Source organism: Carex rostrata, chromosome 25 (assembly GCF_964058835.1).
Source record: "Carex rostrata chromosome 25, lpCarRost1.2, whole genome shotgun sequence".
Taxonomy (NCBI): Eukaryota; Viridiplantae; Streptophyta; class Magnoliopsida; order Poales; family Cyperaceae; genus Carex; species Carex rostrata.
Window position 1 is genome coordinate 7,369,044 of NC_135942.1, and position 9,358 is coordinate 7,378,401.

A 9,358-nucleotide genomic window follows, 5' to 3' on the forward strand; every position below is an offset into this window, starting at 1 on the left:
AGACCCAGAGATTATGTAATAAGTAATTTGGAATTAATTAACAAGTATATATATATGAAAGAATCATATGGATGCAAATGTTGTATGTATTTGTGCTAACTTTTCTTTTGAAGGAAAAGAAAGTGGGTTTTGTATGGTCATGATATTCAATGCCTTGTGTGTTGTATTTGTGAATGAATGTGATTGCTTGTAAGCGGCCTTTGGTGCCCCATGAGTATTTAATTAGATTAATATAATTAAAAGGCAAGAATGTTAGGTTGCCTATCATGTATTCATTCAAGGCTTGCATGCCAACTATTAAAGAATGAGAATTCTTTTATGTAATTTATTTTCAAATTTCTTTTAGAAATAGTTCTAAGTAGGATTTTGGGGTAATTTAAATTACATGTAAATGGAGGTACATCAACCATGAAGATGGAAGATGAAGCAAGTCAAAGGCGAAAGGAGTTTCGCAAGACTATACAAAACTCACAATCAATGTTGTGCTTGATTCTTAATTGATTATTTTTATTAAATGTGTCATAGGATAAGTATGGGTGTATGCTTAAATGACCACCAAATAATCAATTAAATGTCCCAACTAATATTAGGCATTTTTCCCTCCCTTCTCTATCCGCAACAAACCATCGATCGATAGTTGGCGAGCTCCACCCAAGTGGGCGTCACTTTCAATCTTTGGGAGTTGTGGGGCATGTCGGACATGTCGAACCAAATAGAGTTAGGTTAGCTTAACAAGGGACTTGAACAGTTTAGGGCCTTGGGGAAAGGATTGCATATACATGAAAATGTATTTGCAAGCCAAGAGTTACATGGAGATGTAATTAGCAAGGAGTTGCTTACCTAAAATAGCCTAGTTTAAGTTTCATGCCGACGCTGGTTTGGGCTAAGGTAAAAATATGGATCTTGGTCCTACTACAAATAGGGACAACATTTTTAATGTATTTGTGGTATAAATGTTTTTTTTTTTTTTTGTAAACTAAACTCAAACCTTTAAAATTGTAGATCATGACAACAACAAATTCTTCAAACTCTTTCTTGCGTTCTCTCTTGGAGAAGGAACGTCTCCGCGCTGACGGGACCAATTTCATTGATTGGGACCGTAACCTAAGAATCGTTCTTAGGCATGAGCGCAGGGAGTATGTTCTTGAGAATCCCGTCCCTGATGAGCCTGACAAGACTGAGGAGGATGATCACAAAGTCTTTGAAAAACATCTGGATGATGAGCATGAGGTTAATTCTCTCCTCATTGCCATGATGGACGGTGAACTCCAGAAGCAGTTCTTGGAGAGCACCTCCTATTTCATCATGGGCAGGCTCAAGGAAATGTTCCAAGAGCAGGCCCGTCATGAGAGGCATAAGGTGACTATGGATCTCATCTCCTGTAAGATGTCGGAGGGGAGCTCTGTCAGTGCGCATGTTCTCAAGATGATGAGCATGATTTCGCAGCTGGAGAGGCTCGAATCTCCCGTGGGCAAACAGTTGGCCACGAATATCGTGCTGGGGTCGCTCCCGCCTAGCTTTTCGGGGTTCAAGATGAACTACCACATGAATGGCTGGGACAAGAGTCTTCAGGAGCTTCATGGAATGCTCAAAACCGCCGAGTCCGATATCAAGAAAAGTTCTTCATCGGTCTTGGTAGTTTCTAAGGGGTCTGGAAAGTCCAAGGGAAAGAAGGGAAAAAACGCAAGGCTTCAAAGACAAAGGGAAATGGCAAGGCTCAAGTGCAGACTTCGAGCCCGCCCGCAGCAAAGAAGGCAAAGGTTGCTTCCGATGTCGAGTGCTACTATTGCCATGGCAAGGGCCATTACAAGAGGAGCTGTCCCAAGTACCTCGAGGACAAGAAGGCTGGAAAGGTTCCATCCGTCTCAGGTATATTTGTTATTGAGATTAATTTAGCCACTTCTCTTTCCGATTGGGTATTGGATACCGGATCGTGTGCTCACATTTGTTCTAATGTGCAGGCACTAAGTGAGAAGAGGATGCTGAATAAGGGCGAAGTGCAACTACGCGTAGGCAATGGGGCAAGTATTGCAGCCGTGGTCGTAGGATGCGTTGAGTTGCATTTGCCCAGTGGGCTAGTACTTAAACTAAATAATGTTTATTGTGTGCCTTCTATTTCAAGGAACATTATCTCTATTTCCTGTTTAGACAGTGTTGGTTATGATTTCATAATTAAGAACAAATGTTGTTCTATTTATAGAGATGGTTTGTTTTATGGGTCTTCCATTTTGAGGAATGGCTTATACTTACTTGATTTAGAAAAGCCCATGTATAACATCAATAACAAACGACTCAAGTCTTCGCATGAGAGTTTGACTCAAGTGTGGCATCACCGCTTAGGTCATATAAACAAGAGTCGCATTAAGCAATTACAAGAAGTGGGACTTCTTGGTGACCTTGACCTGGAGTCAATGGACACGTGCGAGTCTTGTTTGGTTGGTAAGATGACCAAGGCACCTTTCACCAGTCAAGGTGAGAGGGCAACTGACTTATTAGGTCTTATACATAGTGATGTATGTGGACCTATGAGCACTTGTGCAAGAGGAGGTTTTAAATACTTCATCACTTTTACCGATGATTTAAGTAGATACGGGTATATCTACTTAATGAAGCAAAAGTCTGAGTCCTTTGAAAAGTTTAAAGAATTCAAGAATGAAGTTGAGAACCAACTCAATAAAAGGATCAAAGTCTTCCGATCTGATCGAGGAGGCGAGTACTTGAGTCTGCAGTTCCATGCTTATCTTAGGGAGTGTGGAATCGTTTCACAACTCACACCTCCAGGAACGCCACAGTGGAATGGCGTATCTGAGAGGAGGAATAGAACATTACTGGACATGGTTCGTTCCATGATGAGCCGAACTAGTATGCCTTTAAACCTTTGGGGCTATGCGCTTGAAACCGCCGCTTTTATTATAAACAGGGTTCCATCAAAGTCTGTTGAGAAGACACCATATGAGATATGGGTTGGAAAAGTTCCAAACTTGTCTTTTCTTAAAATTTGGGGATGCGAGTCGTATGTCAAGAGGTTGATATCCGATAAGCTTGAACCAAAATTAGATAAATGTTTTTTTATAGGTTATCCTAAGGAAACTCGAGGATACTATTTCTATTACCCATCCGAGAACAAGGTCATTATTGCTCGGCATGCGGTATTCTTGGAGAAAGAGTTTCTCTCAAAAGGGAATAGTGAGGTTGAGATATCCCTTGAAGAGGTTCAAGGAAGTGACCATGAGCCTTTAGTGGGAGACACTGAAGCTAGTGGGAGTGGGGCAGAACTTGTCCCTCAAGTGGTTGAGGAAGAAGTCCAACCACCATCTCATACTCCAGAGGCGCAGCCTGTAGAAGAGCTTATTCCACAAGAGGTTGTAGAAGAAGCTCATCAAGAGGCTCCAGAGCCCGTCCTACGAAGATCCTCAAGGATAGTAGTCCGTGCACCTGAGAGGTACATGGGTCTTCATGAGGTGACGGTGTTGGATACCGAAGATCCCATGACCTATAACGAAGCAATGAATAGGCCCGACTCCGATGAATGGCTGGGAGCCATGAAATCCGAAATAAAATCTATGTACGACAACCATGTTTGGGACTTGGTTGTTCCACCTCAAGGGGTCAAACCCATTGAAAACAAGTGGGTCTTCAAGAGGAAGACTGACATGGATGGAAACTTGACTGTCTACAAAGCACGGCTGGTTGCGAAAGGGTACCGTCAGATTCAAGGAGTTGATTATGACGAGACCTTCTCGCCCGTTGCTATGTTCAAGTCTATCAGGATTCTTTTAGCATTGGCCGCATTTTATGACTATGAAATATGGCAAATGGATGTCAAAACTGCCTTTCTAAACGGTGATTTAGAGGAGGTTGTGTATATGACACAACCTATGGGTTTTGAAGATCCAAACAATGTTGAAAAGGTATGCAAGCTTCAACGATCCATATATGGATTGAAGCAAGCATCTAGGAGTTGGAACATTCGTTTTGACAAAGAGATCAAAAAGTTTGATTTTGTCAAGTGCGATGAAGAGCCTTGTGTATATAAGAAAGTGAGTGAGAGCTCAATTATATTCCTAGTTTTGTATGTAGATGACATACTTATGATTGGGAATGACATCTCCCTTATGGGATCTGTCAAGTTATCATTGATGAAGGTGTTCTCAATGAAAGACTTGGGCGAGGCTACGTATGTGCTTGGTATACGAATTTATAGAGATAGATCCAAGAAGCTTATTGGACTAAGCCAAAGCACATATGTTGACAAGGTGCTAAAGAGGTTTAGCATGGAGAACTCCAAGCGGGGGTTCTTGCCTATGTCACATGGCGTTCACCTTAGCAAGATCCAGTGTCCTTCGACACCTGGTGAGCTGGAGGACATGAGAAGGATACTGTATGCTTCCGCCATCGGTTCCATCATGTACGCTATGATATGCACTCGTCCTGATGTCTCTTATGCCTTGAGCATAACAAGTAGATATCAGGCAAATCCTGGCATGGCTCATTGGGGAGCGGTCAAGAATATCCTTAAGTACCTAAGAAGGACTAAGGAGAGCTTCCTAGTGTATGGAGGGGAAACAGAGCTCGTTGTAAAGGGTTACACCGATGCTAGTTTTCAATCTGATCCCGATGATTTTCGATTGCAATCAGGGTATGTATTTATCCTCAATGGTGGTGCTGTGAGCTGGAAAAGTTCCAAGCAGGAAACCACAGCGGATTCAACCACGGAGGCTGAATACATTGCTGCTTCAGAAGCAGCAAAAGAAGGATGCTGGATTCGAAAGTTTGTCTCTGAGCTTGGTGTGGTGCCCAGTGCCGAGGGTCCGATAGAGCTCTATTGTGACAACAATGGAGCAATCGCATAGGCAAAGGAGCCGAGATCACACCAGAGGTCAAAGCATGTTCTACGACGGTACCATCTCATCCGCGAGATTGTTGAGCGTGGAGACATCAAGGTTTGCAGGGTAGACACAGAAGCGAACACAGCTGATCCACTGACAAAGCCTCTAGGCCAGGCTAAGCACATGTTACATGCCTCTTCGATGGGTATTAGGCATATGGGTGACTGGCTTTGAGTTTACATTCATTCATGCATAGATTTGTCTAGGATGATATCTACTCTTCACTCATTTAGAGTTGATATGATTGGCTCTAGTTCAAGAGGGAGATTGTTAGTGTTGGTGTCCTAGACCCAGATCATATCTATGATATGTTTAGTTTATTAGTGAATGATTCTATCATTTTGTACCTTGAGTATTCATATTAGTGGATCATTTGAGTTGATGACTTAAATTGTAGAACTTCACAATGAATAAATTTGTTTACTCTTAAATGTTCCTTATCTTGGCAATCAGCAAAGGTACACTGGTTGACCATATAAGATAAGTGTGGTGATTAGATGATGGCCATGTTCTATAGGTTATACGATAAGGAGTTATCGATCTAATCACACATGTGCATACATGGAGATGTATGGCACTGGACAGACCCAAGAATGAAATATCATATGGATTGTGTTCTGTGTCATTGATATTTCATTGTGTCTAGAATTCTTTGGTTGAGATATTTATTTTTCTTACATAAGGGATGTGTATTGTTGGTACTGTCCAACGCTCTCTTTAACCAGGAGTTATAAAGGCAGTTACTGCAGTGCATATAACTTATGCGGAAGAACGATACGTATCAAGAAACCATTGTCCCTTATATGTTAATATAAGTGATGATATCTCTGGGCCCCTTGATAAAGTTTATATTATGTGCATGCAATATGATTATATGATAATCATATCATAATTAAACTTCAGGAAATCAAGAAAGAATAATTGGTAAGGATGACACATTCCTACCTTACGATTATTTGGATATCATGTGGCAAGGAATTGACACAACAACATTTTTAATGTTACAGGGATCGTGATTTTGCATTGTGCTTTTTCATCCACGTCATTTGGGTAATCAATATACCATGGCTAGTTGTATCATTGATTTATAGAATTAAAATGTTTAATTCTATTGCCATAATGATGGGATCCCATAGGGTCACACCATATGAAAGATTAAAAGAAAATATATTAATAAAGCATATGTGATATGTATATAATATGTGCTATGTTAATTATAAGAAGTTATAATTAATTTGTACAAATTATATGTTATTAATATATGAACAATTTTATGACATGGAGATGTTATAAAATAATCCTAGTAATATTTAAAGTATGTGTGACATATTTTAAATAGCTTTTGACACATGAGAGATGCATATAAATTAACATGAAATATTAATTTATATGTTGGCCTTTTTTAATGTATGGGATTATGGACTTAATTAAATATTAATATGATTAATATGTTTAAGCCCAAAGCCCAAATATATGCTGGGGAGAATTGATTAGTAATGGCATGATTTAAGGAATATTTAAATATGTCATAAAATCTAATCAATCTCATTAAAGAGCAAAGAGATTTCTGGACAGATTTTTTAGGTAACTTTGAACTGGAATTTGAAAGGGCAAATACTAATCATTCTGGATGCATGACCTATGTAATATGTAGCCCTTGGAGTCTAGAATCAAATGGTGAAGATTTCAAGTCGTTTGGAGTTACCTAGAAAAAGATATAAGGATTTTAGTACTGAAAGGTCAAAAATTCTGGAATATATATCTTAGCCGAAATTTGCTCTTTTCTACTCTCTTCCAATTTTTCTCATGTGTTGAGATCTAGAAATCCTCTAATAAGTTTTCAGAAATTAAGAAGAGGGTGAAACTAGGATTAAGGTTCTACTTGTTAATCTCTTACTAGCCTTAGAGATACAAGTATTTCTTTAATCTCTCGGTGGATACCTAAGGAGGCTCGTCATTTGAGGGGCTAAAGCACAACCACCATTGAAGGAGGAAGGGAATAAGAAGTTGCTAAGCAAGACAACTCTTCTTGATTTGATTTGGAGATCAAATCCAAGGTATTATGTTATTCCATTCTTGATTAGGCTAATTAAGATTGTTTCTTGCACTTACAATAACTAGATCGTTTGTTTTGAGTCGAATAAAATTTTGTTTTATTCCTTGCTATCTAAGCATCAAAACTTTCAAGATACACGCGGCAGGCTGTCAGACCCCGGGGATTTGGGGTGTGACAGTGGCCCTTGAAAAATCATCTCCAAATTTTCTAATGGATTTATCTTCTCTATTATTTGATGGTGGAAGAAGAAAAGAAGCACACAGACCTGTATTTTTCTTAAGAGAAAAATGTATGTTCAGTTTTTGTGTTTTTCTTGATTACCTTGTGCCTTGGGGACCAATCCTTATATATAATAACGTTTATGGTTATCTGCCAAATTGAAAAAGGTATAATATGATGTGTATCAAAAACCATGCTGGCGCATCAAAAGCTATGCACCTGCATCGATATCCATGCGGACATCACAACACCCCATAAAGGCAGATTTCTGAATTGCAAATTTCTAAATCGGTTCATCAATGTTTTGACATTTGCCTAAATTGTTCTACATATTTATGGACCACATCCTACTGAATATATTAATTGTCTATTACCTTATTTGATCACTTTAATTGACAACCATATATGACAGTAAACAATACATAATTAGATTACATATATGCTCAATGTTGGCATTAAATCCAACGAGGTTGGTAATAAATTCAACATGTGTTTTATTTATATGTGTGTTGAAATGACACTGATACATGTTATATATATGTGTGTGTTGAAATGACACCGATGTTATAGTCAGACTCAGATAACTTTACTAATTTCAAAAATTTAGAACATAGTTTCTTATTGTGAAAGAGGACCCCGTACGAATTAAAGCTTGACCGGTTAAAATCTTGCACCCTTATTTTGAACTCTCCTCGTATATTGATTACCAGAAAGAAAGGACAATGAACAGACATAATTAAAACACGGATCTATATATAGAATGGCTCCGTTGATTTAGCTCTAGTCAGGATACACTTAATTTGATATTGTTATTTAGGTGTTGAAATGGTCAAAGGTTATACAATACTCCTTATTCATTAATTAACGTGTAGTGCATGGGTTGTAAAAACCAGCTGCATGTTAGTTCATTATTGATAACTTAATTATTTATTAACTTACTCTTAACTCTTTTGAGACAGACTTAATGCTCTGACGTCAAGCCAACTACACGAGCTTAAGTCATGTATAATTCTTATGATTTAATTAATTTAATGTTAATATGTTGGTGCATGTCACGTATATGAATTTGGATTTCATCATTAAATTATTTCTCTCTTTTTGGAAGACAAAAATATATAATACGAAGACTGAATATTACAAGAGTAATTAAATCTAGAGTTATGCAACAATAAGTGCCAGTTTTAATGTATACAAATCCAGCGCGCATGAGAAGACTTTATCATCCAATAATTAAAATTCTATATCGAATAGTTAACTGAGGAGGGTTCTAATTAATATCTCATTTTTTTCATACTTCATAATGTTTCATATCTTATATCTTCGTTTTTAAAGTTGAAAGTGTTACATTCCCTACTAATGTCCATTGAAACATATAAACATAAACACATTTATAATGAGACCTAAGGAAAGCATTTAACATTTAATAAGCACTAACATAACATATAGTGTTCATACATTGAAAGGAATGCACTTGCATTTCCAACTATACCAAAATATGCCACCAGTTAACCAAAATATACCATATTGCAGTTATAACTATATACCAAAATATATACACCCCTAATTATCCAAAATTTACAAGATAACTTACCCCAAATTTGTTCATTTGTTAGAACTTCTATTATAATAATAAGCTCTAAAAGGTACACTTTTTCAACACTAAAAGAGATGGTTCCCATTGTAGGCAGAATGCCTGCACCATTTGGCCCATTGCAGCTTTATTTGTGGGTACGTTATCTAATCCCGCATTAGCTTGACTTAAGAATGCTTGGAATCCAAGATTTTGCTGTATAGGAGAATCATTACCCTATTTATATCACATGAAAAAGAAACATGTTATTGCTATGAATAAATTATTTTTCATACCCCCTTCAAAATTCAGAATTTTGCACTATGAGCATTGGAACAACTCTAATCACTCTAAATAAAGGGCTTTACACAATTGTTTCTCACTTTTACAAGTAATAAAAAGGGATAAGAAACAAAAGTGGCATTTCAACTTTAAAGTCGAATAACAATTTTTATAGGTAGAAAGTAGGTATTCATACTACCATACAGGTACTGAATGGTTCTGTACAATTAAATGTCAACCAAGCCCCGACTTTCTATTACTGCCTAGTTGTGTCATTAGTCCTGATTTCACCGATCTTAATATCACTGAATCCTCAATTTTGCATGAAACTTCATATGATTT

General features: G+C 37.7%; 1 pseudogene across 1 annotated transcript; it reads left to right on the forward strand.

Annotated features, from left to right (window-relative positions):
- Positions 1-1,005: 1,005 nt before the first annotated feature.
- LOC144576180 (uncharacterized) lies at positions 1,006-2,091 on the forward strand (annotated as a pseudogene). The gene is made up of 2 exons (XR_013518613.1): positions 1,006-1,869; positions 1,962-2,091. The product of XR_013518613.1 is annotated as an uncharacterized LOC144576180 (transcript).
- The last annotated feature ends 7,267 nt before the right edge of the window (positions 2,092-9,358 follow it).